Source organism: Pinus tabuliformis, chromosome 1_2 (genome assembly GCF_031772625.1).
Source record: "Pinus tabuliformis cultivar Carrire ecotype Pingquan chromosome 1_2, CPIR1, whole genome shotgun sequence".
Lineage (NCBI taxonomy): Eukaryota > Viridiplantae > Streptophyta > Pinopsida > Pinales > Pinaceae > Pinus > Pinus tabuliformis.
The window spans coordinates 335,545,732-335,569,979 of NC_142298.1; the positions used below are offsets into that span (position 1 = coordinate 335,545,732).

The 24,248-nt window shown below is 40.7% G+C and overlaps 1 pseudogene; it reads left to right on the plus strand.

The window, feature by feature from the left end:
• Nucleotides 1-96: 96 nt before the first annotated feature.
• LOC149205742 (aldehyde dehydrogenase family 2 member C4-like) lies at nt 97-22,926 on the plus strand (annotated as a pseudogene).
• The last annotated feature ends 1,322 nt before the right edge of the window (nt 22,927-24,248 follow it).

Below are 24,248 nucleotides of genomic sequence, written 5' to 3' on the forward strand. Positions count from 1 at the left end.
CCCCTGTTGAAGGTATTGTTTATGGTGGAAGGCTTTTCCTGTGGATCTGTTTCTGACTACAATGTTAATGATTTTTAATAACGCATGGTGTGCAGTCTTGAAGGATTCAAGAAATTGGAGTTGCGTGAAAGAATGGCCGGCTCAGATAATGGGGTAGGTAATGGTATCGTGTCTGTGAAATTCACCAAACTTTTCATCGATGGAGAATTTGTGGATGCAATTTCAGGTATTTATATGTTATCATGAAATATTTTGAGTTTTGCTGGGTTATTTTTTCAATACAAACTTGCTAATCTAAACTCTAAGTAGACCAATTTTTTTAAATAATATAAATTTTTGTTTAACTTTAAAAAATTATGGAAAATTTCTTGATAATAATAAATCTATTTCCACTATAAAAATGATTTAAACACTCCCACAGTTAAATTTCTTGAAAAAAATAACAATCCTAACTAAATATTTTGAATTTTTGCTGTTTTTTTTTTTTTTCGATACAGATATAAACTGTGTATCCGAAGGAAACATGATTATTTAACTATGTATAATTTAAAACATGTTTAACAACTGTGTCAAAACTTAAATGCTAAAATATTCGGAGTTTGGCATATCTGTGGATTAATGGGTGCAAGGATGAGGCGACATTTCTGTCGATTAATGCGTGCAAGGTGTTGGTGGTGCAGGGAAGACTTTTGAAACTTTGGATCCTCGAACAGGAGATTTGATAACACGTGTAAGGAGGATGTGGATTTGGCTGTGAAGGCCGCCCGGGAGGCTTTTGATAATGGACCTTGGCCTCGAATGTCTGGCTATGTAATATCAGTTTTTAGACCCTTGTGCATACATAGATTCCCTTGTGATTTGGATCTGATCAAGAATTTCCTTTTGTGTGTAGGAAAGGGGTCGGTTTCTGAACAAGCACGCAGATTTGGTAGAGCAGCATATAGATGAACTAGCTGCTCTTGAAACCCTAGATAATGGAAAACCACTGACCCTTGCTCGTGTAGTCGATTTGCCGGGGTGTATCGAGACTCTCAGATACTATGCAGGTACTGAACAATCAATACTCCATGATACCTGTGCTTAAAATAGCTCCAATTAAGGAATTTTGAGTCTTATGTTGGAATCCAGAGGCACAACAAACAAAATAAACACACAGCAGAATATCAAGCACATAAACACAAGAGTTTAACGTGGTTCACTCAACCAATCTGGGCTACGTCCACCAAACATAGGCATCAGGAATTTATTAATCAAATTGGAGATTACATAATGAAAACCACATAAAACTCTCACCCTCTCAGCAAACCATCCGAATGGTTGCCTGTTATATAGCATAGAAAATCTAACAGGCTCATTAACTCCCTCACATCAAATATAGGAGGCATTAACTCCCTCCCAACAACCTGGAGTTAATCTAGGATCTGAATTCTATTGTTGTCATCAGCTGAGATTTTTCCTATTTTGCTACAAACAGAAAATCTCAACAATCTCCACCTTGACAACAATTCGCCTGATGCCCTGTTATTATTATTTTATCTTTTCTGCAAGCCAAGAGAAGCCAAACACCAGCGTAGCTTCTCCAACAAAACTGGTTTCGTGAACATGTCTGCACAGTTCTCCTTTGTATGCACCTTTTCAAGAGAAACTCCCCTTTCAGTGATAACCTGTCTTACAAAATGATATTTGATTGGAATATGCTTTGATTTGCTATGATAAGCCGGATTCTTAGCCAAATGTATTGCACTTTGACTATCACAAAGTAACCTGATGTTGTCCTGTAACCTACCAAACTCACCAAGCAAACCTTTCAACCAAACTGCCTCTTTGCAAGCATGAGAAGCAGCAATGTATTCTGCTTCAGTAGTGGACAAAGCAACAATATTCTGTAGCTTTGACATCCAGCTGATAGCTCCACCTGCAAGAGTAAAGACGTACCCTGAAGTTGACCTTCTCTTATCCAAATCACCTGCAAAATCGGAATCAACATATCCGCAAACAAATTCACTACTCTTATTGTAAGAAATACAATAACTACTTGTGCCTCTCAAATACCGAAGCACCCATTTCACTGCTTACCAGTGTTCTTTACCCGGATTTGCCATGTACCTGCTGACAACCCCAACTGCATGTGAAATATCTGGTCGAGTACAAACCATCGCATACATTAAACATCCTACTACATTGGCATATGGAATTCGAGACATATAATCCTTTTCTTCATCTGTATTAGGACATAAACTCGAAGAAAGCTTAAAATGGGAAGCTAAAGGGACTGAAACAGGCTTCACATTATTCATACCAAACCTCAAAGGTATTTTCTCAACATACTTCTGTTGTGATAGCCACAACTTACCATTACTCCTGTCTCTGGAAATCTCCATGCCCAAAATCTGTCTTGCCGCTCCTAGATCTTTCATATCAAACGTCCTTGCCATCTGAGTCTTCAACCTGTTGATTTCTTCAATGCTTTTGCTTGCTAAAAGCATATCATCAACATATAACACTAAGATAATGAACATGCCATTATTTAACTGCTTAAAGTAAACACAATGATCATATTCACTTCTTACATATTTTTGACTCAACATGAAAGAATCAAACTTCTTATACCACTGCCGAGGCGACTGCTTCAGGCCATATAATGACTTCTTGAGCCTGCAGACAAATTTCTCATTGCAATGGTGAACAAACCCTTCCGGTTGTTCCATATATATTTCCTCATCTAAGTCACCATGTAGAAATGCAGTCTTAACATCTAACTGCTGCAACTCTAAATCAAACAAAGCCACTAATGCTAACACAATTCTAATTGAAACAATTTTAACCACTGGTGAAAATATCTCATGAAAGTCTAAGCCAGCTTTCTGAGAAAACCCTTTTGCAACTAGTCGTGCTTTGTACCTATATTCCGTATCATTCACACCCCGTTTCAGCTTGAAAACCCATTTACACCCCACAATTTTCCTGCCTTTCGGAAGCTCAACCAGATCCCATGTACCATTCTTACTTAAGGCCATCATTTCGTCCTTCATGGCTGCTTTCCACTTGTCACTATTTGAACCTTTTACAGCTTCCTGATAACACAAAGGTTCATCATCATTAGCGATCAAAGCAACTGAAGTAACATGATCATCATACCTTCTTGGAGGACGTTTGATCCTTGTAGACCTCCTTAAGAATGTTTCTGGTGCTTCCACAATTGGCTGTCTATCATCTGTAGGAACTTCTTCATGATCGCCATCTGAGACCTGTTCATGACCTCCATCTGAACCCTGTTCAAAATCTAATTCTGAAACCTGTTCATGACTAGAATCTGTACTATGGTCGTTATGACTATCATTAGAAATGCTGTCAAACTGAATATGCTGGAAATCAGATACATCATCCTGTTTCAATCTACTATTTACATCTAACTGTACAAGAGAGGATTCATCAAACTTTACATCTCTGTTGATGATGATTTTGCGGGTAGTAGGACCCACAATCTATATCCCTTTGTTCCATCACCATACCCAAGAAAGACATACCTTTTCGATTTCGGATCTAATTTAGTTCGCTGATGTTTAGGCACTAGAGCATATGCATCACAACCAAACACTCTGAGTTTAGAATAGTCACAAGGGTGTCCTTTCCATACCTCTTGCGGAATCTTGCAGCCTATTGCCGTTGATGGAGATCGGTTTATCACATAACAAGCTGTTGCCACTGCTTCCATCCACAACTCCTTTTGCAACCCGGCGTTACTCAGCATACACCTTGCTCTCTCTAGAAGAGTCCTGTTCATGTGTTCAGCAACTCCATTCTGCTGAGGAGTATAAACCGTTGTCTTATGTCTTTCAATCCCTGCATCCTTGCAATAGCTATCAAACTCCTTGGAAGTAAACTCACCACCATTGTCAGTTCTTAAACACTTTATTGTTCTACCAGTGCTGTTTTCTACCAATGCTCTAAACTGCTTGAAAACTGTAAAAACATAAGACTTCTTTTTCAACATGTAGACCCATACTTTCCGAGAAAAGTCATCAATGAATGATACAAAATAAGACGAACCACCATATGACGTTGTAGGGGTTGGACCCCAAACATCTGAATGGATATAATCAAGTATGCCTTTACTAGTATGTTTGCCTGTTTTAAACTTTTGTTTACTTTGTTTACCAAACAGACAATGTTTACAGAAATCCAATTTTCCAGATCTTAGATTAGGAAGTAACTTTCGGTCAGCCAAAATTTTCAATCCTCTTTCACTCATATGCCCCAATCTTTGATGCCATAAGTGAATGGAACTATTGTCATGTTCAGACACAGACACATGATCTGACCCAGTTCTACCTTCTAACTGAAATAGATTTCCTACTTTCTTAGCTTTCATAAGTAGTAAGATGCCTTTGTAAATTTTCATTACTCCACCTTGAATTACAGTTTTATATCCATTTGAATCAAGTGCTCCTAATGAAATCAATTTTTTCCTTAAATCTGGTACATGCCTCACATCAGTTAACATTTTGGTTGTGCCATCAAACATTTGTAGTTGTACACTTCCTATTCCAACAATACTGCACGTGACATCATTACCCATGTACACGACTCCATCATCAACTGATCTATATGTTTTAAACCAATCTCTATGTATACACATGTGGTTAGATGCCCCGGAATCTAACAACCAATGTTGATCATGTTTAGAAACATTAACAGACAATACCTCATCACTCATACTTGAACCAGATACTGAACCTGTATCTATGGTGTTGGCTTCCTTCTTTTCTGTCGAAGAGCCTTCTTTAGCAGCCTGCTTTCGCTTCCAGCAATCCTTTTTAAGATGTCCAGCCTTGCCACAATGCCAGCACTTCACCTTTGGCTTCTTTCCTTTGGATTTTGAGCGAGAGTTGCTATGCTTTCCCCCGGAGTGTCTCTCTCGTGAGCGACCTCTGGTCATCATTACCTCTGATGTAGAGGTGTCTGCATTCGACCTTTTCCTCGTCTCTTCAGCCAACAAGGTTCCAACAACATCGTCAAACTCAAGAATTTCTGATGTACTAAAGCTTATGGAAGTAACAAAGTGATCCCAGGATTCAAGCAAAGAACATAATAGAGTTATTGCCTTATCCTCTGAATCAAATTTCACATCTAGACTGTCTAATTGCACCAGTAAGGTATTAAAAACATTCAGGTGATCAGCAATCGAGGTACCTTCTTTCATCCACAAACCGTAAAGCTGCCGTTTCAGGAGAATCTGATTTGTCAAAGATTTCGTCATATAGAGCTTCTCAAGCTTCGACCACAAGCCTGCGGCAGTTTTCTCTGACACAATGTTGAACAGAACATCGTCCGCCAGACATAACCGAATTGCGCTCAGAGCTCTATCGTCCATCTCATCCCATTCATCCTCCGTCATGGAAGGAGGCCTTTTGTTTTTCCCCAATAGTGCTTTCGCCACACCTTGTTGAACCAGCAGATCGTGCACCTTTACCTTCCAGATCTCAAAATTATTCTTTCCATTAAATTTCTCAATTTCAAATCGGGCACTTTGAGTTTTCGCCATTTTTATCAACAAAAAACACAATAATCTCCAATATCCAACCAGCAATTAAAAAAAAAAATTGCTTATGCCTTTGTTTTTTTGCCTTAAAAAAAACAACTGCCCTTTGCACTTCACACAAAACAAAAAAAAATTATGTTTGCACTTCACAAAAAAAAAGTTCTGCCTATGCACTTCTTTAGAATCCTTTTCGTTCCAATCCTACCCATTTCAGTCATGTTTAACACACGCCTTACAATAAATGATACGTTTGTCACGATGGTGCTGGTTTTAACACTTAGGCTGTCGTTGGGCCACCAAAACTCTAGAACCGACCATTCTCCACACATTTGACAAAACTACAGGGAAAAACTATCAGTCGAGAACTTTGAATGCTGTTAATCACAATTCCAGCATTATAATCCACGTCAGTTGGTACTTTTAACACGCACCAGCCATGTAATAAACCACGCACCAGCGATTTAACAAAACAATTCAGGCTCCACGCAATTAAAACAGCGCACCAGCAATTAAAACAGGGTCCACGCAATTGCTTAACATACCAGGTATCCACGCTCCGTTCATTGCTTAACATACCAGGTACGCACGCTCCACGCACCGTTCAGCTCCACGACAGGTTCCCACACGCCAGCAGACTCGTGGCAGGCAGCAATCAATTAACAGGTTTACGCACCAGCAATACCATATCACCTCCAGCGCCTTGGTCCACCAGCGCTCCGGTCAACACAAGTCCGCGCTCCCAACAGCAAAGGTCTGCTCCCTTGCTACGCTCTCCACGCACCAACAGCAAAACAAAACAGTGCGCACCAGCGATTGCTTCACGCCCGCACCAGCACAGGGTATACACAGCAGTCACGCACGCAGCGCCTCCAGTCAGCTCCTCCAGGCAGCACCTCCAACATGCTCTGATACCAATTGTTGGAATCCAGAGGCACAGCAAACAAAATAAACACACAGCAGAATATCAAGCACATAAACACAAGAGTTTAACGTGGTTCACCCAACCAATCTGGGCTACGTCCACCAAACATAGGCATCAGGAATTTATTAATCAAATTGGAGATTACATAATGAAAACCACATAAAACTCTCACCCTCTCAGCAAACCATCCGAATGGTTGCCTGTTATATAGCATAGAAAATCTAACAGCCTCATTAACTCCCTCACATCAAATATAGGAGTCATTAACTTCCTCCCAACAACCTGGAGTTAATCTAGGACCTGAATTCTATTGTTGTCATCAGCTGAGATTTTTCCTATTTTGCTACAAACAGAAAATCTCAACATCTTATATGTATCTTGTGGTAGGTATAAGATTGAAAATTCCTATTATATTATATGTATCTTGTGGTAGGTGTCAAGGAGGGAAAGCCATGCGGGAGGGATTATGTTGTATTTTTGTTATAGATTTTGAATTTCATGTTATATTTTTGATTATAGAGTTTGAATTTCATGTTATGATGTGTTTGTGGATTGTTTTTTTTTTTATATTTTATTTCTAGTTTTAATATTATGTTATGATATCTTTATATATTAGCATAGATTTATTTTAAATATGGATTTAATATGAGTTTAGAGCCATCCAATTTCTTCACGTGCCAATTTTTTTATGAGTTGATATTATTTAAATGTTTTGAATAATTTTATTTTTGGTTATAGAGTTTGAATTTCATGCTATGATGTGTTTGTGGATTGTTGTTTTTTTTTCTATTTCTAGTTTTAATACGATGTTATGATATGTTTATATACTAGCACAGATCTATCTTAAATATGGATCTGATATGAGTTTAGAGCGATCCAATTTCTTCACGTGCAAATTTTTTTTATGAGTTGATATTATTTAAATGTTTTGTATAGTTTTATTTTTTGTTATAGAGTTTGAATTCATGTTATGAAGTGTTTGTGGATTGCTGTTTTTTTTTTTTTTCTATTTCTAGTTTTAATATCATGTTATGATATGTTTATATACTAGCATAGATCTATCTAAAATATGGATCTAATATGAGTTTAGAGCAATCCAATTTCCTCAAGTGCAAATTTTATTTTATGAGTTGATATTATTTAAATGTTTTGTATAGTTTTATTTTATATTTTTTTATTTTTTTATTTTGGCACACATGAGCAAAATTTCAACTTCAATGACCAATGGACATTACACATCACACTGGCATGTAAAATGAGCCTCTCGACTCAATAATATAATTATCTATCTTAATTTCTCATTTCTTAAAATAAAGATAAATGTTGTTTGGACCAACCAAATTAATACAATAAACTATTTATTTTTTTTTCTCATTAACATATTTAATATCTGTAATACCACCTTAATTCCTTTATCTGATTTCTTAAAGATAAATTTTATTTGTACCAATCAAATTATTACAATAAACTATTTAAGAAAATTTATCTCATATAACCTATTTGTTTGTTTTTGTTTGTAATGCCACCTTGATTCCTTTAAATAACAGTTAAATATTGTCACTAGATTGTTGTCATTTTAAGATATATTTATCTAATACCTTGATTCCCTAGAATAAGAAATAGGTGTTGTTCGTGTAGCTTGTACCAATAAAACAAAATGTGTCGTGTGGTACGTTAACGAGGGTTTTGTCAATATGGTTCATTGTCCAAGGTTGTAACTTCTAAGTTATCACAATTATAAACATCGCAGGACCTCCCTCTGTCCAATAATAAATAAATATTATATTGACTTACGCAGCTTTGGAAATGCAATTAACAATGGTTTCTATGTAATTACAATATATAAATTTCATGACATGTACAGGAGCGGCTGATAAAATACATGGCGAAACATTAAAAATGGGAGGGCAATATCAGGCATATACTTTGCATGAGCCTATTGGAGTGGTCGGTCAGATTATACCATGGAACTTCCCACTTGTCGTGTTTTTCATCAAAATCTCTCCAGCTTTGGCTTGTGGATGCACTATAGTTATCAAACCTGCCGAACAAACTCCTCTAACTGCACTTTATTGTGCACATCTGGCCAGGGAGGTAAGTCAATATGTGTCTGTAATTTCTATTCACCGTTGAACTCAGAAATCATTTCTTATCCCCAAGAAGTTTTCGTGCCAATGTGTCAATGTTTTGCTGTTGTCATAGGCAGGGCTTCCACCTGGTGTTCTTAATGTGATAACTGGTTTTGGAGAAACTTCTGGTGCTGCAATAAGCAGCCATATGGATATTGACAAGGTAATCATGTTTCTTATTTATCTTTCTTAGCATCAAGGTACCATGGAAGCAATATTGGTAAAGAAGTATTTGTTTGTGTGTAGGTTGCCTTTACAGGGTCTACTGATATAGGTCGGGCTATCATGGTGGCCGCTGCCCAGAGCAACTTGAAACCTGTAACTCTCGAACTCGGTGGAAAATCTCCTTTGATTATCATGGATGATGCTGATATTGAGGAGGTCGTGAATCTTGCCCACACTGCCATATTTTATCACATGGTAAGCTCAAAGCAGTCACTGCGATATTTTATAACATGGTAAGCTCAAAGTAGTCATTGCCAATGTTTTTATTATAATTAAGTAAATAGCTAAGTGGGGAGATTTAGTCCTGATCTAAATCCGTAGTAATCTGATCTTGACCAAAACTTTATATACTTAAAAATTACTAAAAAAAAAAATTCTTCCATTATTCAAACCAATTGCTATTTCATTTGGATGGCAGGGACAAGTATGCTTAGCAGGATCCCGGGAATATGTTCAAGAGGGCATCCACGATAAATTTGTGAAGAGAGTAGTGGAAAGAGCGAAGAAGCAGGTGGTAGGCGATCCTTTCAACCCAGAAGTTGAGCATGGTCCTCAGGTAAGTTTATGTTTATCTGTGCAATTATATCCGCAATTTTCTGTAAGGGACTGCCATTTTTAGAACTGTATTCATCTCAATATGGGTTACAATATTGGTTGAAATTCGACATCTTTTCCTTTGAAATTTGAATTTGTAATTCCCCAAATGAATTCCATACTCTCTGAAAGCCTACTGTAGTATAGTTATGCAATGTTGAATTTATGTTAATTGCAAATTCCGGGAATATTTAAGAAACTCATTGCTAGAAGCCTTACTGTAATATAGTTATGTAATGCTGAATTTATGTAGATTGTAGATTTCAGAAATATCTAGGAAATTTATTGTTGAGAGCTAGGTCAATTGTTTAATTCTGACCATTCTGGATCTTCAGATTAGAGAATATTAATTTTATGCAATATTTAAATATTTGAAATTGTTTAATTTTTTTTTAATTTTCAAATTCCAAAATATTCTTCAAATCTACAATCCACATAAAAATACCACTTTACTATTTATCCAATATGTATACATCTCACAACTAACAACAATGCTTAGCTTGTAGTGTTGTCAATATGAGAAGATTTGATCAATTATTAATAATTATGATCGAGTGTGTCTGAGGGAATGGCGACTTAGGGTTTCTGCAGAACCTACAACGATAGACCTGAGCAGCCTTTTGCAATACTGTCATACCATCAGCAATACGAAACGTAGCATACGAAAAGAGGCAGCGCGAGGAACATGAATACCCACCAAGGGGAGGACCCTTCGCCTCCCCCCAACGCAAATGATTCTCCTCAGAGGCGTGAGGAGGGAACTAGTTCATCTGATCAAAATGGAGACAGAGAAGATAGATCCACAAGATGCCAAGAAGAATGACAGGGAGAACCCCCAGGTTACCTCAAACACTTGTAGACTGGTTGCTGCTGAACGCCCGAAAATAGAGCTCCCGAGTCATTGGATCAATGCCCAGATCGAGTACATGAGAGATCATGCATTGATTGGCAAGTTTATCGGTATGTGGCCAACAAAGAAAGTGTTGCATGGCTGGATAGCAACGAAATGGAAGGCGAAAGGACACATAACGCTGCAGCTAGGACCTAAAGGGTTCTTCATGGCCATTGTTAACTGCTTGGAGAACCGAAACAGAGTAGTAGATGGCGGCCCCTATTTTTTCAACGTTGCTGGCCTATACTTGAGGAGATGTGTCATGCCCCCAACATGGCAGTAGTCTTTCAACCATACTTGGCGAGGTGCGGCACCACCGAACACTTTCTTTTCACCAATACTTATGTTCATGGACTACGCCTAACCACTTTCCTACTTAGTTTGTGTTTTGCAACCAAGTATTATTAATGTTTCCTTTATACCAATGAACACCCATACACATTCATTATCATCATCAATTATAAACGAGAACACAATTGCACAGTATGAAGGGAGGGGAAACTCCCTGAACAATGAGTCTGCCCGAATAATATATTATACAATCTTCAATGTTACAAGCTTTACAAGTATACTTGGGAAACACCAAGTTTCATACTTAGCCAATTTTACAACCTTGTCACACCTCCATGCGACAACCAAGATTTCCTTGCCCAAGGCGAGCGGGCGCGCCCTCACACGAGCTGTCCTCCGCACTTCTCAATCGAATCTTGTCTTCACCGTGCACACTTGCACGACGGGCGGGCGCTCACCCGAGTCACCCAAGAACCCGTGCCAAGTCGTTGCACAAATCAACACTCACCCTTCGTTTCACCTTTGGGCGCTCCTTCGCACAACCCGGGCGCCACACACCCATGCACGCCCTACACTCCAACTAGCGGGCGACCCTGCCGCGCCCTTCACCCAAAAGCAAGATATGTGTTTTACCTCCGTGCGGCCTTGCCCAAGAACGAGCGCATCTCCAAACTGTGCCTTCCTTCTTTGCTGCGTCCACACGTTGTATCTGCGCACTTCTTCACATGAGCGAAGTTGTTGAGCGATGAGTGATTGTCCAAATGATCTCCACGCATCATCAATATATACCAATGGTAGGGCGAAGTCTTGGCTTCCTAGCCGACTTGCCCAACGCCCCTACTCCATCGCAAACGCCTCTAACATGTGTTGGCCTTGCTCATGTTCATAGGTCAGCCTCCATAAGTTTTAACCCCTGCCTCCACGCATATAAAACTTGTCGCTCTTCCCTTCTACGCACTTCATTATAACATAATGCCTTTGCGTGCTAAGGTCGAGCTCACACTTCAAGCCAGAGCACGTGCATAAGGACTGCAAGTCCTTACATCCTCCTCCACCTGAAGTCGTTGTCATCCTCGACAACATACCATCCTGGTAGCCATCCACCAAGATCAAGATCATCATATCCGAACAGTCTTATCCATGATATCAACTCCTCCACATACTGCAAACATCCTTGCAACATATGTAGAACCACATCTCCATCATGTGTCGTCCCTCCATGTAGTCTGCTTGCCAAGATACTCCACTGATTTTGCCACACATCTGCACACTGGTACCCCCCATGACTCAAGCTAGTCGGGTATCTAATCCAACCATACGCCCAAACCACAAGAATGCACATCCTTATGTCACCATCAGTCTTTCCCTGACTTTTGCTACATCTCGGACTCATCAAAGTCTGCTCTCAATCCCATGCTCAGGTCCATGGAAACTCCATCCCATCTACAACATATTCAGTCCATCGTCTTATTGTACAAGGAGTGTACAACCTCCCCATCGGATCATAAAACACCTCCATGTCACATCAACATATGCACAATATCCTTTGCTTCGACATTCCCCATAGAATGTCCATGGATGACACCTCTACACATGCTCTTGCATAATGTCCCTGCAAAACTGTCACGCTCCATGTCTCCAACCTGATGTCCATGACTCTAGTTGTCCATGGTGTCCAACCCATGTAGACTCCATCCCAACATCTGGCCATCTGCATCCAAGTCTGCAATCTGTCATAAAGAAGCCTTCTCCCAAGGCCCCTTGCTAAGTTGATGTGGTTCCTCCCTACCAAGGCCTCCACACCAACCCATCTCCAAGGTTGTCTATAGAGAAAGGAGGGCCAGGAAGTTTCCTCCCTGACTCTCATCCACCCATGTATCAGATTGATGTTGTGTCCTCAAGTATCTGTGCACAGCCTCAATCTCCTCACATGTACACCCAAGCTCACCTAGCTTGTCCTTCATCAACTGAAAGTCATATATGCCCATAGCATACCTGCAAAAATCCACTATACCAGCCAGATCTCTACCTTCATAATCTTCTCCAACCACTACTTTTGAAGTAGTACTCGGACTCCCTTCCTCTGCAACTCCATTGTGAAGATCATCAGTAGAAGATGTCTCTGTCAAGTGCTCCATAATTCGTGAGATTGTCCTCTCACTTCCTTCCTTCTTCCTCACTCTTGCAATGAAGTCAATCACCTTCCCTTCCTTCGTTGTTTGAGTCATACTCCCAAGTCCTCTTTGCTCCACAGCCTCATGCTTCACATTTGGATCTTTGGGATACAAAGTCATAGAATTCATCCTCGGTCTATACCCCAAGCAACTCCTTCTATTCATCGGAATCATCATGGTTCTCCCTTCAGCTGTGATCAAGAGAATGTCCCGGTCCACCATCGGTATGGCTTGTGCAAGCCTCATAAAATCTTGCCCCAACACCATAGAATGATCATCCATGTCCACGATCCTCAAGTCCAACTTTCCAAACCACGATCCCACTCTCACCTGAGTGTTCTCCATTACACCAATAACAACTTTCATGGTAGAGTTGACTGCTTTGAAAACACTCCACTCCCTCCCCATTTTAGCTTTCTTCCCAAAAGACTTTGCTGCCTTCTTGCACAAGAAGCTATGAGTAGCCCCCGTATCCACCAAAGCTGCAAATCTCTTGCCTTTCACGGTCACCTGCACAAAACTCAGCTTCAAGGAATCACCTCCTTCTGTCCGCTTTATCTTGCGTCTCACATCAACAACCTTCTTCAAGAATTCGGCCTCAGAAGTGTCAATTGGCTTGTGCTCCAACTTGAAATTCCTCCTAAGGTACTTCACTTCCTTGCTTGGCTCTTCTAAGCAACCCGATCCTAGTCTAGCTTGACTCCCTTCAAGCTTATCCTCCATAGCATTCTGCTCAAGTGCACCAACCAAGTGTCCATTGACTACTTTCATGGAACTAAGCTTCCGAACATCCTCTGGATTGTCTCAGTAGTGAGTTCCCAGCCTATCAATGTAGTCGAGCTCTTCCTGCTCAATTACAACAATCTTCTTACCAAGAAGCCTCTTCTTTATCTCTTCCTCAACTTGCTTGATTTCGACTTCCACCATGGCACTTTTCTTCCTTAACTCGGCTCTTTCATCCAAGAGCTCTTGAAGACCAAGACCACTTCATCGGATCTCTTCATCAAGTTCCTTGAGTTCAACATCTGTCGTACTTCCGCATTGGATCTTGAGTTCTTCAAGTTCCCTCCTTAGTTCCAAACATCTTTCCCGAATCCTCATGTTCTCAGCGTTCATCAAAACCCAGTTAGAACTCCATCGACCCATATGTTCCAACACTTTGTACCGGAAGACTTCACCTGCATTATGGCTAGATTCACCTGCCATAGGTTCATCCACCATCTTTGCCTTTCAGCGTTCTCTAAGTTCCCTGCAAACATGAACCAACTCTTGTTCCACTTGTATGTGAAATAAGCTTCCTTCACCTGCAAGTACCTATCACGAGCAACCCTGCTCAAACACCAATTGTCAAGTGCATATCACTTGCACTTCGTCATGAGCAACCTTGCTCTGATACCACCTGTCACACCCCCAACCTGGCGGTAGTCTTTCAACCACGCTTGGTGAGGTGCGGCACCACCGAACACTTTCTTTTCACTAATACTTATGTTCGTGGACTACGCCTATCCACTTTCCTACTTAGTTTGTGTTTCGCAACCAAGTATTATTAATGTTTCCTTTATACCAATGAACACCCATACACATTCATTATCATCACCAATTATAAATGAGAACACAATTGCAAAGTATAAAGGGAGGGGCAACTCCGTGAACAATGAGTCTGCCCGAATAATATATTATACAATCTTCAATGTTACAAGCTTACAAGTATACTTGGGAAACACCAAGTTTCATACTTATCCAATTTTTCAACCTTGTCACACCTCCGTGCGATAACCAAGATTTCCTTGCCCAAGGCGGGTGGGCGCACCCTCACACGAGCTGTCCTCCGCACTTCTCAACCAAATCTTGTCTTCACCATGCACACTTACATGACGGGCGGATGCTCACCCAAGTCACCCAAGAACCCATGCCAAGTCGTTGCACAAATAGGCACTCACCCTTCGTTTCATCATCGGGCGCTCCTTCGCACAACCTGGGCGCCACACATCCGTGCACGCCCTACACTCCAACCGGCGGGTGACCCTACTGCGCCCTTCACCCAAAACCAAGATATGCGTTTTACCTCCGTGCGGCCTTGCCCAAGAACGGGTGCATCTCCAAACTGCGCCTTCCTTCTTTGCTACGTCCACACCTTGTATCTGCGCACTTCTTCACATGAGCGAAGTTGTTGAGCGATGATTGATTGTCCAAATGATCTCCACGCATCATCAATATATACCAATGTTAGGGCGAAGTCTTGGCTGCCTAGCCGACTTGCCCAACACCCCTACTCCATTGCAAATGCCTCTAACATGTGTCAGCCTTGCTCATGTTCGTAGGTCGGCTTCCATAAGTCTTAACCCATGCCTCCACACATATAAAACTTGTCGCTCTTCCCTTCTACACACTTCATTATAACATAATGCCTTTGCATGCTAAGGTTGAGCTCGCACTTCAAGCCGGAGCACGCGCATAAGGACTGCAGGTCCTTACAGGATGGGTGGAGCGCTTTAATCTAGACAAAGAAGATCTCAGCTGGGCGCCAGTCTGGATTCGTCTCTACTCTCTCCCAATGGAACACTTGGACGAAGAGACGCTACAAACCATAGGAAATGGTCTCAGTCAATTTTTCAAAATGGCAGAGGAAAAAAAACTCTGAAGATACACCTCCTTCGCCCGCATTTGCGTTTACATGCACCTTAGCAAGGCACTTCCGAATGCGGTAAGTATTTTTCACGACGATGTTGAATGGGTTCAATTAATTGATTATGAACATGTGTCGTTCAGATGCAGGAGATGCCATGCACTGGGTCACCTGTTTCAAGACTATCCTCTAAACCAGAAACCCTTGAATACCACTGCCCCTGAGGAGCCGGATCTGACTGGCTTCACTAAAGTTGCCAATTGTAGGAAAAATCATAAGAAACCTACTACAATCCCTAAGAAGCCTCAAGCCAGTTCATCAAAACCCTCTACGAGCAACAATTTTGAAGTGCTAGCCCGACAAGAGGTACACAACCCTAAGTCCCTTGACCCATCTGAGAAGGATCCCATGATGAACAAACAACCTGCACATTCTGACCCCAAAAGAATACCAAAAGAACCATTGCTCACAGATCCTTCCTCTACGGCTACACACACAATCCCAACCTGGCACTCGCAAGGAATGGAGGCAGACAACTCGCAACCCGACGTTTCCAGGGCAACAGAAACAACAGAAGACATAAGTGACACACAACATATGGAAGAAGAACCAGAAAGCATAGACATTGGGGATTTGGACATTCTTGGTTTAGAGCAGGCATGCAGAACAAAAAATTATGATAAAATCCCAGAGCGACAGTTGGAGAATCTGGAAGTAATTCTATCCAGAGCTCAAAGGCAAAAATCCCTAGGTATTCAAACTAGAGGTCTTTGGGATGGGAAAAGCATAATCAAAGATAACAAAAAGAGAGGCAGGAAAACAAATCTTCAACGCACCATCCGCATTAGGGAAATGCTAGTGGAGTCAGGCAGGTACTCCAAGCTTACAAAGTATTACAACTCTCTCTCCAACCTTCCATCATGAAGCTAATCTCATGGAACATTAGGGGGCTCAATAGCCCTGGGAAAAGCAGACTGATTAAGAACATGATAAAGCAAGAGAAGCCCCAAATTCTCTTTCTGCAGGAAACTAAATGCAACTCCATCTCTCTAGACTGAATTGCTGCAAAATTCTGGCCAGGTAGTATAGCAGCAACAGTAGATGCCTCCGGTGCCTTAGGAGGCTTAGCAATCATGTGGGATGCACACACAATCGACCTCAACAACATCCATGCAAACAAGCATTTCCTTCAAGCTACTTTCCACATTACAGGAACTAATATACATGGTCACATAACCAATGTATATTTTCCCTAGGAAGCTATGCATAAGGTAGAACTTCTGAATACCCTTTCCTCAATCAATACTGATCGGTCTCATCTGCTCTGGATTACTAGAGGCAAATTCAACATGATAACCAAGATGGAGGAAAAGCGGGGAGGAAGAAACAAGCTGGACAAGGAAAGTAAAAATCTAAAAGATTACATTCAAAGCAATTGGCTTATTGACATGCCATTCAACAATGGCCTTTTTACCTGGAATAACAAAAGAGTTGGTTCGCACCACATTGAGTCTTACCTGGACAGATTCCTAATCTCTGACAACGCAATCCACATAGGGGGAGACCTTTCAGCTTCAATCCTGCCGTTGATAGGCTTAGACCATTGGCCAATTTCTCTCCAATGGTCTCGACCAGGCAATGCTACCTGTAGGCCGTTTCGATTAGAGGCTTTTTGGATGACACATTCGGACTTTTTCAATCTGGTAAATTCAGAATGGACCAACTTCTCTTCGCCAAATGGTCCAAGCATGTTCAAATTTCAGCATAAACTTAAATACCTCAAGAGTAAAATTAAACAATGGAACCATTCTTCATTTGGAAACATTTTCCAGGCTCAGACTGCTCTAGATCAAGATATGAAACAGTTGCAGCAAAAGATCATCACAGAGGGAAGATCAGAGGAACTTTTGGAACAGGAAAAGTCTCTTGAAACTCAAATCTCAGAGAGGGCCAAACAAGAAGAAATGCTCTGGAGGCAAAAATCGAGAATCAGGTGGCTTAAGGAAGGAGAAAAAAATACCAAATTTTTTCACCTTTCCAATATTCAGCGCCGAATGAATAACAATATTACTCACATCCAAAACGAGTAGGGGGTAAAAGTGGAAAAACATGAAGAAATCGAGCTCGAACTTCTCAACTACCTTAAGCGAGCTCATCAAGAACCACAGGTGGAAAAAATGCAAGCTATAGGAAAAATCACAGAGAACATCCCCAAACTCATCACAGAGAAGCACAACCAGCTCTTACTCAGGCCGGTCGACTTACAATAAGTGGAAAATGCAGTTCCCCAACTGAAAGAAGGCAAGGCGCTGAGGTTGGATGGATTTACCTCCAATTTTTTCCATAATTTCTAGGAGCTAATTAAATTGGAAGTCTGGCAGATTGTTGAAGAATCAAGAACCATGAGATGGATGCTTCCGGCTATGAATGCCACATTTATAGCCCTTATCCCAAAGGAAGCTCAATCTAGCACCTGTGATAAATTTTGGCCCATCGCCCTGTGCAACGTCATCTACAAGATAGTGTCCAAAATCGTAGCATCAAGACTCAAATCGCTGCTACCACTTCTAATTTCGCCGGAGCAGTCAGGATATGTAGAAGGCAGGCAGATTACAGACAGCATAATCCTAATTCATGAAATAATCCACTCCCTGAAGCACTCCAAAAAATCAGGTATGCTACTTAAAATCGACCCCTCAAAAGCCTTTGATAGTTTAAGTTGGATGTACATTCAAAAGACCCTATCTGCCTTTGGTTTCTTCCCAATTTGGATTCGCCGGGTCATGAGTCTCATCTCTTCCTCTTTCTTCTCTATATTGATCAATGGTATCCCCTCATCACCTTTCCAGCCTTCCTGGGGTATTAGACAGGGGGACCCCCTTTCCCCCTTCCTCTTTGTGTTAATGGCAGAAGGTCTTGGCCGCAGCATTAAAGTTGCTCTGTTGTCCCAGAAGCTAAGAGGCCTGTCATTTCCTAACTCTCCTACCTTCACTCATAAGCAATTTGTGGACGACAATATGCTTTTTGGTCACCCTTCAGTCCAGGAAGCTCGACAATTCAATTTACTATTGACGGACTTTTCGGAGGCCTCTGGAGCAAAGATAAACAAGGCCAAATCTCAAATCTTCTTTTCTCATACACCAGCTGTCACCCAAGCTTCTATAGCTCGTATTCTTGGATTCTCAATCGTTGCTCTCCCTTCCAAATATCTTGGTGCTCCTTTGACTGACTCATCTTTGAAACATTCGTCCTGGATAATGCTCTCAGAAAAACTGGAGGCTCGATTATCTTCCTGGACTCATCGGGCTCTCAATATGGCCAGTCGCCTTGTCTTAATCAAGGAGGTTTTGTAATCCATGCCGCTGTATCTCTTCTCGATCCTAACAGCACTCAAATGGGTTCTCAAAGAGATCAAACGCCTTCAAAGATCCTTCCTGTGGAGCAACTCCGATCAAAAACGCAAATGGGCTCTAGTCAATTGGGACACAGTTTGACGGCCAAAGCTTGCTGGTGGAATGGGTCTGCGGGATCCTTACCACAACAATATGGTTATGGGTGCCCGCATTTGGTGGAGATGGCTTTCTATGCCATCCACCCCTTGGGCATCCCTATGGACTGCAAAGTATGCCAACAGTCGACCCACCAAAGAATTAATCCGAATTTCAGAAGTCAACCCAGGTTCTCTAATCTGGAATGCAGCCAAGCAACACAAGCTCTTAATTCAGTAGCACAACTTCTGGGAAGTGAAGGACGGAAATACAGCAAGGTTCTGGGACGACTCTTGGCAGCAGCAACCCAAACTAAAGGATTTGATCTTACCTCATCAAATCCCGGAGGAGGCAATGCAAACCTATAACACTGTCAAGCACTTCTGGCTTCCTTCTACATTGCAAGGGCACAGGCAATGGTGTAGCGTGGACCACATAATAAGACAGGGAACGGACTTAGCTCAACAGATTCTTAGTACTGAATTAGCAAAGAGGAAAATACAATACTCAGAGGAAAAGGATATTCTTAGATGGGGCTATGAAGAAAAAGGAACCTTCACAACTAGGGAGGCCTATCACATCATCATGAAGGAACACACTGTCAAGGACCCCAAGATTTGGCCGAATGTCTCGACCTTTCTTTGGCTCTTATGTCACAATAAAATCCTTACTTGGGACAATCTTAGGAAGAGAAGCTTCCACGGCCCCTCCATCTGTCCCAACTACAAGCAAGAAGAGGAAACCTCTTAGCATCTTATGAACTCTTGTCCATTAGCGTACAAGCTCTGGGAAAAGATCAGATTTAGATGCCAAAAGGATGGAAGGACACAAGGAGATCTAGTTTCCACTGTTCGCAACTGGGCAAAGAACCCATTCAAAAGCAAGCTGTTGAACTCCTTATGGAAGCTTATACCGGGTTTTCTCATGTCGTCATTATGGAAGGAAAGAAACTGACGAATCTTCAAGGACCAATCTATGCCCTTGGAATCTCTATGGAATATAGTATGTCAAAATATCAGGGAACCTCTGATTCTTCAAACATGGTCTGAGGAAGACTTTCCCTCTCTCCCGTTGGAACAAACCATATGGGCAAATTGGAATCTGCAGTGGAACCAAGAAAGGACAATCAAAGGAAAAACTCAAGCAAGAAGTAGGACACTAGATAAGTTGATTCCTCCTCCCTGTAACATGTTCTAGCTTAACTTCGATGGAGCCTCGAAAGGAAATCTAGGAAAGGCTGGATTTGGAGGAATTTTCAGAAATCATAAAGGAACTCCTATTCTAACCTACTTAGGCTCAACTAGATGGGACACCAACAACTCGGCAAAGTTAGAAGGATTATGGCAGGGACTCATTATAGCCCAAAAACAGGGTATATTCCCACTGGTTATAGAGGGAGGTTCGCAAATTCTCATAAATATGGTCACCAAAATGCTGCAGGGAACAACCTCAGGTAAGGTGAGCAACAGCTGGAGAATGGAGAGTAGACTAAAGCTTATCGAAATCTGGCTATCCTCCCACAAAGCGATCAGTCTCAAGCATGTACGACGGGAGGGAAACAAAGTAGCTGACCTATTGGCAAATATAGGAGTGGAAAGCAGAAAAGATCTCCATACAGGTACACTCTCTACTCTAGCCACTGAACAACAGATGATGGATTATCAGGAATTGGTAAAGAATGAAATGGCTCAGGAGGAAGCACCGCACCCGGATGTGGGTGTTCTCCAAGAACATTAATGGCCGCTGGCAATCGGACATGCCAGACGATGGGCAACGCACTGCTCAATGCTCACTGAAGGCGAACGCATGTAAGCCTACGAGCTGCATTAAATGGCACCTCTGGCCGAGACTTGGTCGTTGATGGAAACAATATGGAGCCTCTCAAACCCTCTGCTTTTCCTCCCTCTCTTTGCATCTGTCTGCCTCAAGCCGAGAATTCTTGTTACAGAACCGTCACTGGAAGCCGATGCTGGCTCCTTTGTTGCATTGACCTTGGAGATGGGCACCATTATTCCCACTCCAAGCATTGTCCTATAAATCCGGCACTGGAGCCCTCTATCCATAGCCTGTTCTCCTCCCCTTCCCCATGTCTTGCTGCTCTGCATACAAATCTAGCTGATATGGTTAGGCACCACGTGAGAAGTTGCAGTGGTGGTACCCGCGGTGGTAGCTCTCGGCCTCCTGCTGTGCCGAGCCCTGTTCGGGCCTCTTCTCCTCATTCTCATGAGTTCTCGCCTTTTCCTAGGTCTCTGCCCAGAAACTACCCCCACACGTGCAGTGGTCAGGGTCTAGAGCATGCCTCCATGGACGCGCACAGTGATATCAGGCTCCACACTACTATTTCCCCTCTGCTTTCAGGCTCCGTCCCTCATTCGACCCAGTTCAGGTTCCAGAGTAGCCTGAACAGGTCCATCATTACAACAAATGTAACCATAGTTTTCTCCGAGGATAATGAGCAGAACAGTGCTCAGGCAAGAAATTCGGTTGCGCCCTCTCAGGAGGAGAGAAATCAAGGAGAGGGTCGTGGTCACAGGGGCGTTAGACATGGCAGTCTGCATGGGGAAGGTGTGCAAGCTGGCGACATTCCGCATGGAGGTGGCAAAGCAGCAGAAGCTTCAATCAGGATGGAGTTTGCTGACAGCTCGAGCGGTAGCCCATCATGCTAGTAAGCTTTCAGGTGGCGTGGAGAAGGGCGACATGGAGGAGAAGGAAGAAGATTGGGACCAGTATGCCTGCCCCATCGTCGAGGAGCCACCGGACCAGGTTGACAACAACTGACGCCGCGTGGCATAGGTGGCCACCTAGGCGCCAGCTCAGAAGTCTACTGCTGACGGGTTTGGTCTATTCACGTGTTGTTTTCGCTGTTTATATGATCAATAACTGGTTTTGTCATTTTGATATAGCTACATGTGGTCCTGTGCTGAATCCTCCTCTGGTTTTTGTCTTAAACTTGAACACTGGTGTTATGTACGGTTTTCCCTATCAAACTGGTTTCCCCAAATCTGGGGCAGTTTAGAATTTTATGATGTACTTCAGTGATAACTGTTGAGGCAAGGCCTCGTTGTAAATATTTTTGGTTTTTTTTAATAGAGTTAGCTTTACGGAGAAAAAAAAAAAATATATATATATATATATATAGATCTCACTTTTAAAAAAAAAATTCATTTTTCCAAAATCACAAATATAACTTTTTATTATTTTTGCTAAATAAATTGAAGAAGAGAAATTTGAATGGATAGAAGCACTCTAATTATAAAAATGTGTATACCGAATATTCATGTAAATACTCTTCCCTTTATGAGCAGATTGACAAGACACAATTTGAGAAAATATTGGAATACATAGAGCATGGGAAGCGAGAGGGAGCAAAACTATTGACAGGCGGTAATCGCGTGGGTGAGAAAGGATTTTACATCGAACCAACCATTTTCTCCGTTGTGCAGGTTCTCCCACTGAACACCATACAGCTAGATGCCATAATTTTTTACTTTGACAACACTTTTAAAACCATATATAGAAAAAGCATGTGGGATACTCATGGATAATAAAATTTCCTAATGTTTTATGGTGGATTTCTTTATTGCGTTGATGTATCAGGAGGACATGAAGATTGGGAAAGAAGAAATATTTGGACCAGTCATGTCCATTTTCAAGTTTACGGAAGTTTGAAATCTAAATAAAAAAATTATTAATTATTAAATTACACTATCTATTCTCTGTTATGATTCCTGTCACACTTAATTGTTTTTTACAACTTTACGATAATATTTGCAGGACCATTGAAGAAGCCATAGAACTGGGCAATAAAACAATGTATGGTTTAGCTGCTGGAATTGTGTCGAAGAATATAGATACAGTCAATAGGCTTTCGAGATCTATTCGAGCAGGAGTGATTTGGGTCAACTGCTACTACGCATTTTATCCTGATGCTCCGTTTGGAGGGTACAAGATGAGTGGTATCGGTAGAGATTCACGATGTTCTTAAAAATTATTTGGCGGTCAAGCGTGTCATAACTCCTCTCCATGATTCACCTTGGTTGTAGAACTATGCTTTAACCTCTATCAAATGTGTTTGTCAAATGCTTCAATAAATTTTTGTATGTAATCACTTGAGTCAATGATGTCATTTCCTTCACAAGAATTCCTTATAATATTTATGTATCAAATTAGTCATTACATTTACATCGGTTTTTATTTAAATAATTATACATATAAAATTTGAAATGATATTATTTATAATATTATATTTTTTAATTTTTTGAATGAATTTTGAAATGATATTATTTATAATATTATATTTTTTAATTTTTTGAATGAATTTTGAACTATTTATTATTGATGTGTAAATTTTTAATAAATTATTTGTTTAGTATGAATTTAAAATTAGATAAAGTAATAATGATGGAGAGGATTTTGATTATTTTTAGTGATATAATTTATGTTTATTAAATTTTAAGAAATTATTTAAGATATTAATTTACAAGATTCAATAGGTTTATAAATATTTTGAAATTTCTATGTATAATACTTTGGACATGAAGTATTTTTTATTGTGTAGTTTTTTAATAAATTCTATTATAACACCTGGTCTATCAAGTGTTGAGAGGGATCAAATCTTTTGAGGTGGACTTTTCTTAAAAGAAAAAGAAATCAAGAAAGGTTTTCAAGTCAAGGGATTTGATCCATCTTGATGTTTGATAAATCCAATTCCACCATTAGTGTAGATATATGTTGGTTCCAATTGTTGTGTCTACATAAAATTTAGATGATCATCAATTATGTACATTTAATTTTTTTTTATTGAATATCCTCTATAATCTAAATAGTACTATCAAGAACACCACTTCAAACTTTACATAAGGAATAATGTGAATATGGTAAATAACATTGTTCAATGATGATGATGGGAATGGTAAGATAGATTACAAATAGATTATAGAATAATCTCAATCAATATTCGTCACCATTTTTTATAGCTATACTTGGTAGATGGGAATGGTAAGATAGATCACAAATAGATTATAGAATAATCTCAATCAATATTCTTCACAAATTTTTATAGCTATACTTGGTAGGCTTCTTATATTTTTGTATCAACCATAGGGAGGTTGAATATGAGGGCCATTCAAAATTCCAAGTCAAGACAAGTTGTACCCTACCTCTCCTTTCCAATACTACTAGTTACTTTCTCCAACATTGATTGTTGTTACTTCATGAAGCCCTCAAGAAGCACCCCACTTATGAAGGTGGGTATCATAAGGACTACTCATCCAAATTGATGAAATACCAATGAAAATTTCAACACCTTCGGGTGTACTTGGGATTACAGGAGACTTCCTTAATCTTTGTATTTTGAATTGATCAT